We start from the raw sequence: 20,459 nt of genomic DNA, 5'->3' as shown, positions 1-20,459 counted from the left end.
TATGCTAGTGTGAGGGGTTGAGACCGTGCCCTGCCTTCAAGGAGTTTAATCTAGACTCCCACTGTCCCATACAATAGCCACCAGCCTCATGTGGTTATTGAGCACTTGAAATGTCCGAATGGAGACGTGCTGTAAGTATAGAATACACACCAGATTTCAAAGCTCTGTAGGAAAAGAAGTGCGTGTGAAGTATCTCATTAACATCTGTTTTATGTTGGTTACATGATGAAATCATAATATTTTCAATATAGTAGGTTAAATAAAACTTGTTAAAATTAATTTCACCTATTTGTTTTTACTTTTTTAATGAGGCTGCTAGAAAATTGAAAATGACACGTATGGCTCGCATTATATGATTATTGGACGGTGCTCTCTAGAGGGTGAGAAAACAAGTATAATTGACTATCATAAAGAAATATGATTACTGTTGGGATAGGAGAAGGACAGTTCCTAGGGCGAGCTAGGAACTGTTTGAAAGAGCCCTAACTCAGCCTTGGGAGCTGGGGGAGGGCTTCCAGGAGGAGGTGATATCTAATTAAGACTCAAAAGTTGAGTAAGAGTGAGGTGCACAGTGAGATAGTGACCGGCATTGGAGGTGACAGAGCATGGTGCATTCTGGAAGCTGGGAGCAGTTCATCAGGGCTGTAGCTGAGTCGGGGTGGGGAAGTGGGCAGAGCTAGGCTGGAGAGGGAGGGTGGGTTCAGGTTGTGGGGAGGGGGCACTCTGCTTCTTTCTGCAAGGGAGAGCTATGACCGCCTTTTCCTGGAAATGGGATTGGAGGTGTTAGAGATGAATGGGCATTTGGTTTCCTTTCCACCTGGGGTGGGCAGTGGAGTGAGGGGAGACACTCAGCAGTGTGTGGAGGGGGTAGGACACCTGTCCCTTTGCCAGGTGTGGAACTGATGAGTTAGAGCAACTCTTATCAGTGAGATTATGTATGCAGAAAGGCTTTAACGCCCCTGTGTAGACGTTAGTTCGTTATGTTTAATTGGACCTTGATCTTACCATCAGAATATTGAAATTATAAATCTTATCTTTGGGAAAGTTGGAATATTTGCTTCAGATTTTAGCCTGTTTTGTTCTTAGAGGAGGTGATTCTCAATAAGAACAATCTTAATAAGGATAATGATAACTCTTTTTAAAGCAAAAGAATCTGAAGAGAGTAGCAGTTCTGACACGGAGGTTCAGAATTTTGTAGGAATGGTACAGCCCAGGTCACAAACCAAGGATATTACACCTTCTTCTCTTCTCTCAGGATGCCGTGCCTCCAGAAGTGAAAGGCCAAAGATTTATATATAAGATAATCTTCAGAATCCCTCTGTTCTTGCACAGTGCATCTTTACCCAGATGCCTAGTATTGTCATCAAAATTCCAGCAGAGCAGTCAGCTAAATGCTTGGTGGGGGACGTTCAGGAGGTCTCACTTCCGTGTGTGGCTTGGCTTTGCTCTTAACACGCAGTAAAATTGTTAGCATCTGAGAGTACACTTATCCTGAAATGGTTAGTTTGCACATTGTCTTCTTTGCCTTGGGCTTTTTCTAGGGATGGGGGAAAGGCAGAATTTGTCCAGAGCAAACAATTTTCCACAGATAAATGTCCTTTGACCCCTAGAAGGCTCAGAATTGGATTACGTCCTCCTAAGAAAAGAGATTCTCCAAGGAAAGGGGATGATTTTGGACATTCGCTCGTTCATTCTTTCCATTTATTGAGCACCTACTATGTGCCAGAGGCTGTACTAGTCACTCTTGGAGAAAAGGTGAATACAAAAGGAGCCCTAACTTGGATTGAGCTCATAATCAGAGAGGTGGACATATCAGTTCTGATGTAGTTTAATGTTACACTAAAGGTGGGTACACACAGCTATGAAGGCCTGTGAAGGGAGGAAAGCGTTCAAGTTCTGTCTGGATGGGGGTAGGAAAGGCAGGAGAGCCCTCACCTAGGAGGGCTGGGCCTTGAAGCATGAGCAGCAGAAGGTAGAGGATATTCGGGGGCTAGAGTGGCACGGACATATATACACTACCAAATGTAAACTAGCTAGCTAGTGGGAAGCAGCCGCAGAGCACAAGGAGATCAACTCGGTGCTTTGTGACCACCTAGAGGGGTGGGATAGGGAGGGTGGGAGGGAGACGCAAGAGGGAGGAGATATGGGGACATATGTATACGTATAACTGATTCACTTCGTTATAAAGCAGAAACTAACACACCATTGTAAAGCAATTATACTCCAAAGAAGATATTAAAAAAATAAAATAAAATCTTTGCCAAAAAAAAAGAAAGTGCATGGCCTGCTTGGGGAGTGGTGGGCTGGTGAGTGAGGGGCGTGAAGGAGAGAGTGTTGAGATGGGACAGGTGGGTACAGGAAGAACCAGGAAGCACTGGATATGGCACCTGTAGGGAGTGGACTTCTTTCAGGCGAGTGTCCAGATGGAGAGAGACAAGCTCTAGTCTGTGGTAGAAAGAGCTCCGGTAGTGGGGAAGCCTAGATTGGAGGAGGAAGGACGGGTCAGCAGCCCGGAGTCCAGTGATTTGGAAATCTATAACTGTCTGCGATTCCTTTCCTTCTCTCTGGAGCATGTCCAGCCAGGCCCCTGGACCCCCAGGCAAAGGTGGTCTTGTCTTACAGCAGAAGAAGCCTCTGACTCCTTACACAGGGAACCACGGGGATTCATACAGACCGATTTCCCCCTTGGCCCATTCTCCTGGCTTAGAAAGCACCTTAGCCACCAGGTGGAGATAGCTCAGTCTCAGGGCCTGGCCTGCTGTGGCAGGGGCTGTCTGGCTGGTGGTTTGAGGGCCCGGCCCTGGCCTGGCGCCTGGGTCTCTAAGGCTGGCTGGGAGGCTGGACTCTCTCCACTCAGTGATGCTGGGTCTACAGGACCATTGCAGAGTGGCAGGAACCTTGGTGAAATGTGAAATTTCCGTTGGCCGCCTGCCACAGTTCCCACTGTATACTGACACTCCACCCAGAGGCAGGATGCCCTGCCCTGTGGAGCGGTTGGGAGTGATAAATACATTTGTTTTGAATTAGAACCTTTCCTGGCACTGAGGAGAAATGCAGCTGTGGTTGCCTGGCCTCGCTGCTCCCAAGCCTCCGCACAGCCTACTCTCCGGCACAATCTGGAGCCAGAGGTAGTGATTACGTTGGCTTGCCCGAGCCCAAACCTCCAAGGACGGGGTGCTGAGATGAAGGGCCCTCAGACGGATTATCAACATCAAAGGTACCCTAATCACACCACACTAGGTAATCAAAGCCCAGCACGGCCTTTCCCAACATGTCCCTTATTATGGCAATGCACTCTGTTTGTTTCAACCCTGTGAGTGGAGGTCAGATTGCCCTGAGTCACCTCAAGGACAGAAGCTGACTTACCCAGGTCGTGAAGCAGCATTTGTTTCACTCTTCACCTGCTTAGCAAAGTTGAGCAATTGAGTGTATTTTTAAAAATGCTCCAGAGGCTTCCGTCAACTCCAAACCCTAGATGCAGCCCTGATAGAACTGCCCTTGACAGGAGCAGGCTGGCCAGGAGAGATGCACCAGGCGAATAGGGGCTGGGGCTCCTCGGGCAGCTCCTCAGGACAGCTGGCCCCTGCACTGTGAATGTCCCTGTGCAAATGCCCATAGACAGATACTACCTGCCGGGCACCAGTATGCGCCAATGGCTGTGCTGATTGTGTGAGCCAGAAACAGCAGTTTTCATTTATGCTGCAGTGTGTAATAATAACCATGACTTTGTCTGGATAGCCGGTTCTCTGTGGTTGATATGTTTTGGCTAATTTCTTAAATTAAGGTATTGTAAGTTTTTTTGCTCTTCATTGTCCCAAGCTGGTAATGTATGTTATCTCTTGATAAAAAAACAAAACCCAAACGTCAACCCTTCTTTTCCTAAGTCATGGTTGTTCTGTTTAAGCATAACTTAAAGAGGGCCTGACGGCCACGGATTTGCTGAATCAACAAACACTATAACATTGCAGTTAAGAACATTCAGTCAGGGACTTCCCTGGTGGTTAAGAATCCGCCTGCCAGTGCAGGGGACACGGGTTCGAGTCCTGATCCAGGAAGATCCCACATGCCTTGGAACGACTAAGCCCGTGCGCCACAACTACTGAAGCCCGTGCGCCCAGAGCCCGTGTTCCGCAACAAGAGAAGCCACCGCAATGAGAAGCCCGAGCACCACGATGAAGAGTAGCCCCCGCTCGCCACAACTATAGAAAGCCTGTGAGCAGCAATGAAGACCCAACGCAGCCAAAATAAATAAATAAATAAATAAGCACCATTCAGTCAGATGACACACCCACTAGGTCAGAAACTCCCAAAGCTGTGTGATCCCGGGCAAGTTAAGTTCAATTTCTTCATCCATAAAAGGTAGACACAAATGTTACCTACTTCTGTTGTGAGAATTAAAAGGAAACCCAGGTAAAGGTACTAAATAAGTATTCACTAATACGGTTAAGTGCCTACTCTGTGCCAGGTGAGTAGAATATAGATATCCATATTCTAGATGAGTAGAATATGGCCCTTACCAACAGGAGTTCCAAGACTAGTGTGGAAAGCAGATATGGACCCATACTAAGCATGGAAATACAGGCACATACAAAGTACTACTGGCTCAGGAGGATTCACTGGGTAATCAGGGAAGACTTCACAGAAGAGGCAACCTTTAGCTGAGCATTGAAGGATGATTAGGAGTTCACCAGGTAGACAAAGATGAGGAAGAATATTCTGGACAGTACCAGCAGCTTGTACAAAGAGAGGTAGGAAAGAGTGTGGCCCAATCAGAGAACCATAGGAGTTATTAAAAGATATAAAAATTTAAAAGGGTAGAACTGTGACTCTAATAGAATTATAAATTGAGCATCTGTCAGAGGTTTTATTGAACTCATTAATTAATGAGAAAACCAGTAAGATGTTATAAATTGTTCAAAGGAGAATTCAAAGAACATTCATCTGTAAGTTATCAGAAATGATGAAAAGAATTTAAGAATAGATGCAAAAACAGTCAATATCCACCGGTGCATCTCCAGGGACACAGTTTGCACTTCTGTGGCCAAGACTCATTTGCATCACTTTCACTAGTGTACAGCTTACAGAAATAAGATAGGAAATAGCCTACAACTTACAGAAATGAAATATAAAATAGTCTACAACTCACAGAAATAAACTAGCTCAAGACCAAGGAAAGATAAGGGTAACCCAGTAGGGTGCACCAGACAGGACACCCAGTAATCCATTTTGGGCCCGTTTCAACATTTTTCGCATTTTTCCTGACAGAGTGGGTTAATTTATTGGAGAATCATAGTGGAGGGTGGGGCGTGGATGACAGGGAGATGAGGCCTGAAGTGTAGGCAGGGACCAGACCACAAAGAGCCTAGACCATCATGCCAGGGAGTCTGAATTCTACCCTGCAGCCCACAGGGTCCAGGATGGACTGTGGGAGACTAAGTCCGGAAGACTGGGCCCGGTGGGGTGGGCGGGGGAAAAGTGACGAAGCCCTGAAACAAGGTGGTGAGAATAGAAATGGAGACGTTGGATTGAACTGGATACAGAATGAAGGGACATCTGGGGTGACTCAGGTTTCAGGAGGACAGAGAGATGTGATGAAATAATCTGAAGACGCTTTGTGGGAAATCTTCTAGCACGTGCACCCAAAGGTGATGTTCTCTCGGGAGGCCTTCATTGTGTCTGTTGAAATGTAGACCTTCGACTCTGACCTGACTTCTCCGTTAAAGAGAAGACATTTTCAAACAGATATCTTTCCTGGGAGAGGACGCACACCTTGATTTTTCTCTGGATCTTCTAAATGTGCTGATTCCCAAGCTACACTTTGGAAAATTCTCATAAATCAACTTCTCTCCCTAACCCGTTTGGATCCCTTGAGTCTGTCATGTAAATGGGTGTTCATTTCGCGCCTCTAACCTCGCCACCCTACCCCCCTCCATTCTCCCCCCCTCTCTGCCCTATCCTGGGAGATGGCTGACTTCCCCAGATTGTATCACCTGACTCCCCTGTCCTCCGCCTTCTGATTGGCTTTTGTGCCTGGAGAGTGGGATGAGAGAAAAGGCAGAATATTCATTTCTCTGGCCCCCTCCCTACTTTGGCAGGTTCTGGCTCTGCTGTGTCCCTCGTGACAACACCATTCCCCGGCTTCAGCTCTCAACCAGGGTCTCCAACACCCCTCCCTCCTTTGCCTCTCTGGGCCTCGGAGAGTGTTGGGGGTAAATTTTATCCCTCCAAAATTCCTAGTTTTTTTTTTTTCCCCACAAATGTAGGCATATAATAGAACTCTAAGTGCCATGTGTATAGATATTTTTTATGATAACTAAAAAAAATGTTTTATGGACATATAGTTGATTTACAATGTTGTGTTAGTTTCAGGCGTACAGCAAAGTGAATCTGTTGAAATCCTAACCCCTGGAACCTCAGAACGTTACCTTACTTGGAATAGGGATCATTGCCGATGTAATTAGTTAAGATGAGGTCATACTGGAGTAAGGTGGGCCCCTAATCCAATATGACTGGTGTCCTTATCAAAAGGGGAGATTTGGACACAGATGTGCACACAGGGAGAACGCCATGTGAAGACTGGACCTAGGCTGCCACAAGCCAAGGAACTACCAGAATCTAGGAGAGGGGCTGGAACAGATTGTTTGCTAGAGCCTTCAAAGAAAGCATGACGCTGCTAACACCTTGAGTTCAGTCATCTGGACTCCAGAGCTGTGAGATAATAAATTGCGGTTGTTTAAACCGTCCAATTTGAGGTAACCTGTGTTGGCAGCTCTAGCAACCAGAGTGGTGGCAGTTTTCTGCTGTGGCTTGTCCCTTAACCCACACCTCCAAAAAAACTATCCCTTCATTAAAAAGTCTCTTCAGAATTCCCGGTTGAGTGAGCCATCTGTTTCTGGCCAGGACATCACTATAGACTCACTGTTGTGTGACGGTGTTACTCCCCTTTCCCTTTTTGCCTTTCCTCTGAGAAATGTTATAGTCCTGGTCTTTTATGCTCTTCTGAGTTGTTTTGCATTGGAGTCATTGTTTTCGGTTAACCCTAGGAGTATTATTGTGGAGAACAGTCTGCATTTTCTTAGCCCGCTACTTCTGCAAAGGGCAGCATGCAGAGGAAAAGGTGGTGGCAGGAAACACGCACAACTTTCTCAGTGTTTTCCACGACAGCCAAACTCTTGAATGTTCATGCCGACAAGCTGGGTAACTGGCTTGGCATTCTAGGCCCTCAGGCTTCCATTTCCATATTGGGATCACATCCCTGTACGGGTCTTAACCTTCAACTCCAGGAAAAGCAATATTAGACCCAAATGGACACACTTGTTTGTGTCAGGCCTCAGCGCAGTAGAAGGCTTGTTGTGTGCCGTGGAGTGTGGCATCCCATCTGCCCCTGCACACTGCAAACACAAGTATCTCTTTATCCCAGCAGTCCTTTCCCCTCTTCTTCATGCGAGTCTCTGAACAAAGGTTAGCCTGTATTCTTTGGCTGGGTGTCCAGATTTCTCCTCTCACCAGCACAATGAAAAGATCTCTTCTTAGCCTAGTAGTCTTATTTATTTTCTCCAGTCAAGACAAGACACATCACCAGTTATTATCAGGGGTGATAAAGTGACACTTAAGCAAGGTCATACAGATGGCAGATGTCCGTACCGTTAATCTTCTCAGACTTGAAATGCCAGCATCTGTTCTTTTAAATGTGAGTGGCACTTAAGTATTTAAAAGCCTGTTAGATTTATCCCATTCTAGAATTTTATCTCTACAGAATGTGTGTCAAACAGGTAGCTCTGTGGTGGTCTGAGAATCCTCACGGCAGTGCAGTAATAAAGTTTACAAAAATAAACTTCTTTCATATTGTTACTTAATATTTTCCAGTAGCTTTCAAAGTAGTTCTTTTCACAAAAATTATCTGGCCTATTAGAGTAGCCTGGATCCTGCCCCAATTTACCAATCATCTTTTCTCTGGCCAGTGGGCTCCCTGATATACAGACAGTAAATGGGTAAATATTTATATTTTAATATTTTTGCTTTTTATTCTTGGCAAGTGATTCTGGCTTTCCATTTTGGCGAGTGTTATAAAACTGCTTTTAAAAAAGCACAAGTGATATGTAGATTTGACAAACATTTTTGAAGATGGAATGACCAAAAAGTAGAGGAAATCATGGTTTTCAAAATGCAAATGATTCCTCATCCAGCAAATAGATCTAGTTCCCACAAAGATTTCAGTGCAATCTGAATAGAAATGGAATAGAAAGAAAAGTCAGAGGCTTTTCCCTTTGCCCAGCCCTAACGGATCTTGTGACCTGAACACGTGTGCCAGTCCTCGTGATTGTGGCTGAGACCCTCAGGCTGCACCCTGCATCTCACAGGTGGATTCAGAGACACCCCCCCGCCCCTGCTTGGGGGCACAGTCAGAGTGGCTTCCACAGAACCAGGAGCGTGCCTGGGGAGGAACTCGCTCGGTCTGTAAAGAGAGCACCTCCTAGGTAAGCCGAGGCTGTGCCTGAGACAGAGCCCAACTTCATTTGCAGAGTCCACACCAGGCTCCTTTTAGGGCCGTCATATATTCACATGGTGTATTCGTCCCCTAGAGCTGCTATTACAAATTACCAGACACTTGGTGGCTTAAAAACAACAGATATTTATTCTCTCACAGTTCTGGAGACCAGAAGTCTGAAATCCAGATGTTAGCAGGGCCGGTTCCTTCTGGGAGTTAAGGGAAAAACACCCCATGCCTCTCTTGTAGCTTCTGGTGTTTGCTGGCAGTCCTTGGCGTTCCTTGGCTTGTAGATGCATTGCTCTGGTCTCTGCCCCTGCCTTCACTCGGCCTTCTCTTCTGTGTGGTCATCCAAATTTCCCTCTTTTTATAAGGACAACAGTCATTGGATTAGGACCTCCCCTAATCCAGTGTGACTCCATCTTAACTTAATTACATCTGCAAAGACCCTATTTCCAAATAAGGTATCACGTACACAGGTCCTGGGGTTAAGGCTCCAACACCTATTTTGCAGGGGCAGGGGGTGGGGACACAGTTCCACCCATACACATGGTAACTAGAAGCTACAACATTTTAGAATTAAAGGATGATGCTCAGGTATTGCCGATGTGGCCGAGAGTGGAATACTGGGTCTCCACTGCCTGTGTTAGGTGCTGATGGCGCTCACGTCCGTTTCCTTATCAGCAGGCTGGGAGGATAACAGCATTGCCCACCGCCGGAGTCTGTGTGAGGATTAAGTGGATAATTCATGTGAAACAGCACCTGGCACAGAGAAAGCCCTGATAAATGTTACATACCTTTAGATAGCCTCCATATATGACCAGTCAGCCTCCCGTAAACTAGCAAGTGTCACAAAGGATCCTTGACAATAAAAAATGACACCTTCTGGTCTGGAAAATACAAGTAAGCTTTGAGGAATCAAGAGTAAGTGCTTATGTATGGTTACATTTTGATTTGAAAGAATGACCCTTTTGATGGTCATATAACACTGTGGTTTCTTGTATAAACTCTCAGAATGATATCTTCTATTTGAACAAGGCTTTTCAGTTTTCTAAGTGTGTTCATTTGATTCTCACACAAACCCTGAGAAACTGGCAGAGTAGGTATTGATAATCCCATTTTATAGATAAAGAAACTGAGACAAGGGTTAAGCGATTTGCTTTAGATCAGTGAGTTCAGCGGAGGGGGCTGGCTGCCCAACCAATTTGTATTCCCTCCTTTCCCTTGGTAACAAGACCCCTGTATTGTTCAGATAAGGATATGTGCAGTTAATAAAGAACATTCCCAGATTCTTTTGCTAACAGGGCTGGCCAGTGACGTGTAAGCAGCAGTGGCACATGGGAAAACTTCCAAGACAACCCTTTAGAGGAGGTCAGTTCATCTGGCAGGGGCCCTTTTGTGTGTGTATGTGTGTGTGTGTGTGTGTGTGTGTGTGTGTGTGTGTTCATTTGCCCAGGGCTGGTTGGTTCACATTTGAAGTCCCTAATCAGGAATCCACACCCCAGAGCATTGTAGGTACATTTGGAGGGTCCTGGTCAGGAGTCCACTCTCCAAAGGTAGCAGAAGACAGCCACCTGCATCTTGACTAGGGGGTCTGTTAATGGGCACAAGGATTTGCAAGGACGAACTGTGGATTGGCTAGGAACGTCGTAAAGGGCGCTGTGCCCTTGCATTCATGTGGTGTTAGAGTGAGTCCACCTGATGGACCCTACCCCTACCACCACCTTGGAGAAGCGCTAGGATGGAGGCTTTGTTGAGTTTTGTGCACTGATGAGTCCCAGGGGATTTGACCACTAATGCAGCTGGGAGTTGAGCTGATTCTGTGGTTGGAGTGCCGTCACCTCTCCCTCCCTTGAGTGAACTTCCCGTGCAAGCTGATGTCAATCACTACGTCTTTGAGCGTCCAGTTCTCTGAGTGGTCTGATGTTTTTGTGCTTGCTTCTGTGTAAATGTTTGTATGTGTGGCGGAATTCTGAATGAGACCTGCTTTCATCTGGACACCGTCCTCATAGGGAGGTATTTGGGGAGGGGAACTAGAGCGCTCACATACCTCTAACCAGCGGAGTCGCCGTTAGCTACTGAAAAGAGCCTGATGAATGTCTTAGGCCAAATTGACGCAGGTCAATGTCAACGCCCAGGCAGCCATGTTTGAACGCATGACTGTCCCACTGGATGTGGTTTCTTGGAGCAGGTGGAGACACTGGCCTGAGCAGCGCCACTCTTTCCTGCAATGGTGGAACTGAGACTGAAAACTACTGGTCTCAGGCTCTATTCATTGCTGAAACGGAGGTAATATAAACCCAGGCATGCTGGGGAAGCCGTGTGAATGGACAGGGAAGAAAGCAGTTCTGCCAAGGGAAAAGGGGGGGGGCACACCTGCACAGAGGCGGGGCTGAGAGACCATGTGGCCTCACAGCATGAGGATAGAGAAGAGCAGGACGGTGGGGAGCCTTCTGGGTTCCCGCTGACTTGCTAGTTCTGGCTTTCAGCTCCTCGGGAATGTCTAACTGATTTCTTGCCCTGAGGTTCCAGGCTCTACCTCTATCTTTGTCATAAATTACTCTTTATTATTGCTTAAGTGTTTGAAGTGCTTTCTGTTCCTTCAACCGAAGGAACCTTGATGCAATTCGATGTCACTCTGGAATGTATATAAATACCTTCTGAAAAGGTTTGTAAACCTGTAGACTCTATTAATATCCATTTCTCCCAGCCTCATTAACATCGTCTTGATAAAGGACACACACGCATATGCACTGCACTCACGCTCAGTTCAAATACCAGGTACAACTCCCCACGCGCCTACATGTCTTAGCCACACATGCATTTCTCAGACTCCATAATTCACTGGACTAGACCTTAAGCAGACTGAATAAACCAATGAATAGAAAAAAGATTGCTAAACTTTTCTTTGAGGTACATCCCCCTTCTTAGCAATAAATTAAGTTCAAGGGCAAATTTGCAGCAGACCTCATAGCACAGCTCTTGGGCTGATTCTAGTCCTTTACCACACAAAGCACAAGAAGTGTCTTGTGTTAAGAATGGTCATCCCTTCATTCCGCAGCCCGGCCGTGTGCTCTGTTCTGCACCAGATGCCGTGAATGCAAAGGTGTGTGAGATTCAGCCCCGCTGTGAGTCATCCCCACGGCAATTTCCTGACTTTACAGTGCTACCTCCTTTCCTCAGTTATCTCTTCTGGCTACCCAGTTTTCTCCTGCCGCTCTCACACCACTGTTACAGATTCCGTACCTCCAGGCTCTGACTCTTTCTTTCTAGAAGTTTTCCTTTCTTTTTTCTCTCTGGAATCAGGAAATGACAACTCTCTCTTACTTGCGATTCTTTCCCCAAATACGTCACCCATCAGGAAGTGGTGTTACCTCAAACGGACTGGACATGCTGTCTCCTCAGGACTTCACCCTGGCTGTTCCCTCTGCTGGGAAACCTCCTGCCCAGATATCTCCTGGGCTCATTCCCTCACCTCTTTCAAGGCTTTGCTCAAATGTCACCTCTCCTGACCACCTGCCTCAGCACTCCCCCTTCCCCTTCCCCTGCACTTTTTCTTTTCCCACCATCCAACATGCTGTATAATTTACTTTTTTTGTTTTTAATGCTTATTGTTAGAATGTAAGCACCCCAAGGGCAGGGGTCTTTGTTTTGCTCATGCTGTATCCCAAAGGCCTAGAACAGTGCCTGGCATTCAGTAGGCCTGCGATGAACCTTTGCTGAGTGCTTGAGTGAGTGGTGATGTAACCAGCGGGACCATACGGGGCCTTCCCAGGGACAGACCCCTCACTGTATCCTCTGCCTGCCTCTTGTCTGTAGAAAAGCCTCCCCTGAGTCACAAAAGCCTGACTCAAGAATTGATGATTGAAAGAATGTGAACAGGTGGTGACAAGGATGACAGTCAGACCTGGAGGGCTGGTGACAGTTTGAACAGTGGATCAGCCATGTAGCAGCCACAGAATCTTTAGTTCCTCCCTGAAGGACATAGATAACAGTGTCTGAGGCACTTTCCTGAATTGTTCTGCAGATACTAAAACCACCACCAGAGAGAAAAAGCTAACTGCATAATAAGCAGACTGTAGCCATGACATAAGCTGCTCCACCTTGCACAGTTACAAGAACTGGCCTCAATGAAATGGGAACACACCTACCCTGGAATTGCAGATTAACTGCGCTTAAAGCAATCAAGATGATGCTGACCATACCACCGCATGGCCAGTTTCAGGATGATTGTTGGAGCTGACTGTGCTGTTCTGCACGCAGCCCTCCCACCTGTGCACCCCTGAAACTCCCCTTTAAAACCTTTTGTCCCCTGATACCTGGGAGATAGTTTTGGAATGCTAGGCTGCCATCTTCCCAGGTTGGCGACTTCCTGAAGAAAGCACCTTTCTTTTTGCACCAACCCTTGGCTCTCGAACATTGATTTTTCAGTGATGAGCAGCTGAACCCAGTTCAGTTCTGGCTCTAGCCAGTAACAGTGATGTGGGACAAGTCCATTTGGGTGAGACACGAAAGCAAACCATCAGAACCTCCTTCAGTCAGGTGTTCGAAATTAAACTCACTCAGGTGACCTTAATGAAGGCAACACTCAGCACAGAGGTTAATTGGGGCTAGTTTTGTCAAGTTAAAAAAAGTAAAGACTCTGCAGGTACACAAAGCAGTCGGCATCCAGGGGCATAAAGTGTGCAGACCTGTGCCGTGCTCTATGAGAGAATGCATGATAGAACTACTGATGGAGAGTAGTTTTGATTGTGTGTTATATTTGGGTAGGTAGTTATTCATCCAATATTTTATGTCCTAACTTTCTTTCCTTTTGATGTCATTAACTATTAGGTTTATGTTAAGCATTATTGTTAAAAGAACAGCATTTAAAAAGATAAGAGAAAGTTGGACTATGTTGGGGAGAAATGGATTATTAGGTCGTGATGCAGACACGAGATACTTATGAACACCTGTTCTGGCCTGCCTGGTAGAGTGGAGGGCGCTAATTCTGAGTTGGAAGGTCCAGGTCAAGTTTTGGCTTGACCTCTTCCTCGCAGTCTTGGGTAAATAATTTCATCTTGTTTGGGCTTACTTAGATCATCTGTAAAAGAAGGGGATTGGACCAGATAAATTTAAGATCTTTTGTAGCTCCTAAGGGCTGTGATGTGGGATGTGTCCTGGGCATCGTGTCATCTCCTATGGCCCATAGAAGAGTGGAGACGATCCCAAGCCCTCACAGGGGTCAATGTTTGGCAGGTAACATATGTGTCAAATCTTACTTAGTTTATAAAGAGGCAAAATACTACAGGAAAACATTCCACTTTTTTGAGTGAGTATTGACTTTAAAATGCATTGGGAAGTAGAGGCTATTTTAAGTTGGAAAGTGAGAAGTTGATCATCTAAGAAAGACCATCTAAAGTAAAGATAAGGTAAGGACACAAAGGGAACTAGAATGTCCCCTCCTGCAATGGACTGAAAGTTTGTGTCCCCCAAATTCATATGTTAAATCCTAACCCCCAGTATGATGGTATTTGGAGGTGGGGCCTTGGGGAGGTGATTGGGTTGTAAGAGTGGAGCCCTCATGAATGGAAACAGTACTCTTACAAAAGAGACCCCAGAGAACTGAGTGGTTGCAGAGAAAAGACCTGCAGAGAATGCCATTTGGGGTCCCACCCTGAAAAGGCTGGCTCACCACCCGGTCTCCATCAATGAAATTTACCAGCCAACAAGCCCTGCCCACACCTCAAAGCAAACCCACGAATCAGATTTTTAGATCTTAGACTTCAATGTGGATGCACATCCAGGAGTCACCTGATTCGGAGGAAAGCCACCAAGATGAAAGAGTCCAAAAACATTCCAGCAGGGAAAAGATTTAGGAGGAAACAGAAACAATGCAGGGGAACAGACTAAAACTTCACAAACACCCAACACATATATATAATATTCTTTGGGAGATAAGAAGTAGTGCCGTACCCATTAATCAGAGGCAGAATGCTTAAATCCTGGAATGATAAAAGCACAAGAAAGAGAATCTCTCAGAAATTAAAAATAGAAGAGCTAAAAAAGGAGATTTGGCAGATAAAATGGGAAGATCTCCCAGAAAGATGAACCAAAAGATAAAGATGTCCAGGAAGGAAGAAATGATAAGAAAAAATAAAGGAATTAGTCCTGGAAGGCCAGTCTTCACCCAATAGGAATTCCAGAAAGAGAGAATAAAGAAAACAGGGTGAAAGAATTGGCAAAGAAAAAATACCAGGAAATTTCCCTGTGAATTCGAAAAGATCCACACCACGTTACACCACTTTGAAATTTCAGAAACTGTGGATAAAGACCCTAGAGGGATAAAAACAGGTTCCATTTAAAGGAACAGGAGTTGTGATGGCCCAGGACTTCTCAATAGCAACGCTCAATGTCAGAAGACCAAGGATATCAAACTTCAGTTCATTTCTGTCCTCAGTGGCAACAACGTCTAATAATGTAAACACGAACTGTTGATTTAACCAAAAATTATTATTTATCTGTGTTGAGAGAATGGGGGAGGCAAAATAGGGAGGCAGATGTAAGAGTCCTCTAACATAATAGGAAGCCAATAAGTCACGTCCCAAATGGATAAATCAGTAGCAGTATAAGCTTATTATTCAGAAATCTGGGGGAAAGTATAAGAAACGGCTGAAAAGGACAGGTTGGGGAGAGGAGCGGGAGACTGTCTTTTTCATTATAAGGCTTGTGTTATTAAACTTCGCAAAGTACTTGTAGGCGCTAGATGCTAAAATCCGTGGAAGGACGTTGAAAAAAAGATCGTATTTCCTCTTTTCCGTCCCCTGATCTGGTTGCTTTTCCTTCTCCGAGGTGGCGCCCGACCCTGGCTGTCTTGTAAGCCCTCCAGTGTTAGGGGATTGGGGTTCCCCTTGCTTGGGGGTACAGAGGCTTGTCTCATGGACCAGTCCTTACATAATGTAGAAGAAAAAGAAGTTTCCGATATGCCTTTGTGCCTGAGCTCCCGTGGACATAAAAATCATGAACATTGTTCTTTGTGTTCATGGCGATATTTATGCGAAGTTCTTTTGCCTTGTGGCGTTTATCTTTTGGCGGAGCTTGTCAGGCCTGTAGTGGACTCAGGTGATGAGTAAAGCCTGAGTCCCCTTGTTCCTCCTCCTGGTGACCCCACCCTGAGCCTGAACTAGCAGTGGCTTCATGAGCCTGTCTATTGTCTAATGGGGTAAAGCCAGCCTTACTTTTGATGTCTTACAGGTTGGAAGAATTTTCTTTCTTGGCATTGACATGAACTTGGATTCGCAAAAATCAACTCAGGACAATTATGTCACGAAGACATGGAAATGAATCCTTGAAAAAAAGTTGGGGCGAGAGAAAAAAGCTAGATTAGGCAACACCTCCCCACCCTCTGCCCTTTAGAAGTTTTAATAGACCCCTCAGAAGTGCTGCAGATTAGGGAAAAGAAAGAGCTGAAATATATGCTGTAGATCCTTGTCTCTTTGGGGTTTGTGTTCTCACACCTAGGGGTGTCTCCTTCCTATAAATCACAAATTCCTGGAGTGCCTCACAAAAGGGGCTGCTTCCCTGAACCTCTTGTTTGGGGTGGGGCTGGACGGGCAGCAGCGGGCACCATTTGTGAGAAGGGAGGATGCGGCCAGTGGAGGCTGCCAAAATTCAGTGACCCTCAGGAACAAGCAGTGAGTCTGCAGACTTCCTGGCAGCGGCAGCGGGAGGGGCCCTCGGCCAGGACACGGTGCTTCCTTCCCCAAGGGGCTTCCTTCTCCTCCCTTCAGGGATTGAGGTCCATTTCACGTTACCAGGCGAAGGAGCCCGCACAAGTAAACGCCGTGGACTACACTGCCTGGACTTGGCGCATGTCCCCTCCGTGCGCTCCTTTTTCCATTCTCTCTCTCTCTCTCTGTTTTCCTTCTTTTTCTTATAGGATCTGATAACTTTTCAGCTAACTGCTGAATCTTCTGGGCCAAATAGACACACGTGTGCTTCTCTGAGTTTGTTGAGATGAAGGGAGGTGGGGGAATTTATATTTCCTAAATTTGTCTTATTTAACAATTCTCCCGATGTTTTAAAAGATAAAAACACCAGGCCTGCCCTTGGATGAGATCCGGGCTTAGTTAAATCAAGAGCAAGCCAGTCTAGCTCAGCCTCAAACTAGGGTGTGTGGGAGCGGAATTCTTGGTGAGAGCCACCCTTATCTGATTAAGAACACTCATTAACATTTGAAAAGCAGGTGGTGCCTCAGCTCTGCTTCTACTTGCCTGATTTCAAGAAGCTTGTCCAGGCCCCGATTTTCTCTTCCAGAAGATTCCTCCCATGGCTCTGCTCCTGTACCCACCAAGGAAATCAATCACCCTCATCTCTTGTACAACCGACTATTTAGAAGATTCTGAAAGATGCTGGTGTTTTTGCCGTGTTTATCACAACAAAAGGCTGATGCGTTCAGTGGCTGTCCAGCCAGAGGGGGTTATGGAGTAAACTTCAACGTGTCCATCCAGCCTCCCTCCCTGGGGCTTTCAAGTCTTCTCAGAGTAGCCTCCGCTCCTGATGGCAAGGAGGACACTTTACTGGCCCCTCCCATGGAGTAAGTTTGCTTCCTTAAGAAAAAAGGGAAAGCGAGATACTACTTTCCTATCTAAAGGAAAAAGAAACCATCAGTTTTCAGTTTGGGTAAAATGGTGTTGTGTTTACAAGAAATCTTACACAGTTGTATGTTACATTTCTACAGTCTTGCCCACAGAATGCAAACGTTTCTTTGTTCTCTGTTTTATGCAAAGAAACCAAGAGGAAGAGAAGTTCAATTCCATTCAGTTCATACAATAATGTTTGGTAAACATAATTGGCATTGGGATAACCTGGGGAGCTGATATGATATAGGTTAGCAGGTACCCAGGCAACCTGACTCTATGGGGCCACATTTTGGGAAACCCTGACCCTTAGACTTGTGACTTTAAATGTCACAAAATTGGACAGGGCCTTAAAGCTCCTAAGCTTTAGGAGGGGTTGACAGAGGGGTTCTCCCAGGCTCCTACAGCTCACATAGCTCATATGTCAGAGGCAGAATCAGACCCAGATCTTGGTCCTGGGCTCTCTGAGGACCCCGTCCTGCTCAGCAGCCCCAGTTATCCTGTGGTCTCATATATTTCCTGCTCTCTCTGTCTCTCAGCCTCCCCACTTCCTGCTTCCTGTCTGTCTCTGTTCTCACTCTAACCAACATCCTTAACTTGAATCCTTTCTTCTCTCAGGTTTTATCCTACCCCTTCCCTCCTTACCACCCTTCTTTACATTCTCTACACAGTTCTGTGGCGCTGCAGTGATGGACGGGACCTCTTGCCTCTATGTGATGAACTCCTACTCATCCTTCAAGACCTAACTCAGCTTTTGTTTTCTTCAAATCCTTCTGAGTCTCCATCAAATTCAGGTAATGTCTCCCGTTTCTTAAAATGTTATATAGGAAAAAAAATGTTATATAGGAATGGTATTTATATAGAAAGTCCTCATCATATTGTATTTAATTAATTTTTGTTGACTTGCCCATCTCCTCCACTAGAGTATGAGGTCTTTGAAGGCAGGTACCTTACCTAATAGATCTATCTTTGCATCCTCTGTACCTAGCTATTCTGGTTAACTGTTGTGAAAAATACTCTAAAACTTAATAGGTTAAAATAACAAAAATGATTTAATTTGCTCACAAATCCACACCATGGACAGGGTTCCACAGAGACAGCTCATCCCTCCTCATGCAGTGTCAGCTGGGGTTCCTCTGAAGTGGCCACTTCCACTGGAAGTCTTCCAATGCAGCTCACTCATAAGGCTGGCGAGTTGGTGAAAACTGTCAGTGCCTGTCCACATGGGCTTCTTCACAGGGCAGCTTGGGCTTCCTCACACAATGGTGTCAGGATTCCAAAAATGAGCATCCCAAGAGAACCTGCTGGGAGAAGCTGTATTACCTTTTATGACCTGGCCTTGGAAGTCAAATAAATAATGTCACTTCTGCTGTGGTCACAAGTCAGGGAGGGAACATAGATCCACCTCTCTGTGGGAGGAGTGGCAGAATCACACTGTGAGAAGAGCACGTGGGATGGGAAATTTTGGAAAATACAGTGCATCACACTAGCACAGGGCCTAGGACTCAATAAAGGATTGGTAGATGAACGAAGAAGTGTTGAATAAATAAATGGCTAAGTAAAACCAAAAGTCTTAAACCTTTGTAGCACCACAAAGAGCAGTGGCTTCTGAGGGGTTCTGATAGGTATTAGGTCGCTTGGATTTTCTCTTTTGGGTAAATATAATTTTTTCAATTGTTTTGGATATAAGGAGGTTTTCATATAATTGGGAAAGAAAATGGATTCAGAGAATATCAAGATACATTCCTTTCTGAATTTTAAGTTCTCATGCTGAGACACAGGGTGTCTAGGGCATAGGGATGGGAGGAAGATCTATTTTCAACTCTATCCCCTTTTATACACTTTGGGTTTTGAACCATGCGCAAATCACGTACAAGTATCTGTTGTTAAAGTGTTTAAATTCTAAAATGAAAAATTTTTTTTTTTTTTTGTGCGGTACGTGGGCCTCTCACTGTTGCGGCTTCTCCCGTTGCGGAGCACAGGCTCCGGACGCGCAGGGTCAGCGGCCATGGCTCACGGGCCCAGCCGCTCCGCGGCATGTGGGATCCTCATGGACCGGGGCACGAACCCGTGTCCCCTGCATCGGCAGGCGGACTCTCAACCACTGCGCCACCAGGGAAGCCCCTAAAATGAAATTTAAAATTAATATTATAATGGGCATCATCATCAACTTACCCTCAAATGATTCAGAAAAAATATATATATACACAAAGATGGAGAGAGAGAGATTGGGACAGAGAGAAACAATGATAAAGAAAATGGGCAAAATGTTGGCAATAGGTGAGTCTGGGTAAGGAGTATATGAGTGTTCTTAGCACTCCTTGTGCTTGCAACTTTCCTGTAAATTTAACATTTTCCAAATAAAAAAAATCTTGAAAATCATGATGGAATGAACATGGGCTGCAGCTGCTGGGTTACCAGCAAAATGGCTTATTTTTTGGAAGCGTCTTCTTTTTCTTCTTCTTCTCCTCCTCCTTCTCCTTCTTCGAAGTACAGTGGATGTACAATATAATATAAATTACAGGGGCACAATATAATGTTTCATAATTTTAACAGGTTATACTCTATTTACAGTTGTTATAAAATGTTGGCTATGTTCTCCGTGTTGTACAGTATATCCTTTAAGCTTATTTTATACCTAATAGTTTGTACCTCTTATTCCCCTACCCTTATTTTTCCCCTCCCCACTTTCCTGGAAGGAAGAGTCTTCTCAGCCATTTTCTTTGTTGCTTGCCTAGTGCAAAGTTAGGTTTTCATTCATAGGCCTTCTTTTGATTGTTTCCTGCAATAGATCCTTTGGTGAGTTTAATAGTAACACAAGTAAGAGAGAAAATCAATAAAACTTAGGGTAAAAATGAATTCTCTCAAACTAGGTGACATCAAATTTAGCAGCTGACAAAACAGAGTGACAGGTCTATAAGCTTCATGGGTGTTGAACTTTGTATCTCTAATATTTAGATTGAGAATTCCATAAGAAAGAAAGGGGAAAGAGAAGGTGAAGGGGACTCACAGTTATTTAGCACTTCCTGAGACAGAACTTGTGCAAGAAGTTCTAAACGCATTATCTTATTCACTGCCCTCCAAACCCGAGAAGGCAGATTGTACTGTCCTTCTTCTGTAGCTGAGGAAACTGAGACTCAGCTCAATGGTTGTGTCCATTCTGATGCCCTTGACTTCAAGTAAGGGAACTTCAACTTGACTGGCAGGAACAGCAAGGACATTTATTATCTCCCATGTTAAGAGGCTGGGAACAAGAAGAAAGGATTGATAATATGCCAGGGATTCTGCTAGCCCTGAAAATACAAAGATGGGAAAACCCAGCTATTGCTCATGGGGAACTCACAGTAGAAGTA

The 20,459-nt window shown here is 45.3% G+C and overlaps 1 protein-coding gene across 4 annotated transcripts in view; it reads left to right on the top strand.

The window, feature by feature from the left end:
• Window positions 1-20,459, top strand: part of ITGA6 (integrin subunit alpha 6) — a 342,334-nt gene that overhangs the window by 170,575 nt on the left and 151,300 nt on the right. For all 4 annotated transcript variants that reach the window (XR_009520154.1, XR_009520153.1, XR_009520152.1 and 1 more), the window contains one exon: window positions 17,778-17,900. The gene's annotated coding sequence lies outside the window, so the exon portion shown is untranslated. The remainder of the gene's footprint in view (window positions 1-17,777; window positions 17,901-20,459) is intronic.

This window comes from Delphinus delphis, chromosome 7, assembly GCF_949987515.2.
Source record: "Delphinus delphis chromosome 7, mDelDel1.2, whole genome shotgun sequence".
Lineage (NCBI taxonomy): Eukaryota > Metazoa > Chordata > Mammalia > Artiodactyla > Delphinidae > Delphinus > Delphinus delphis.
The sequence above is the reverse complement of the archived record's forward strand: the minus strand, read 5'-3'. Positions and strand labels throughout refer to the sequence as shown.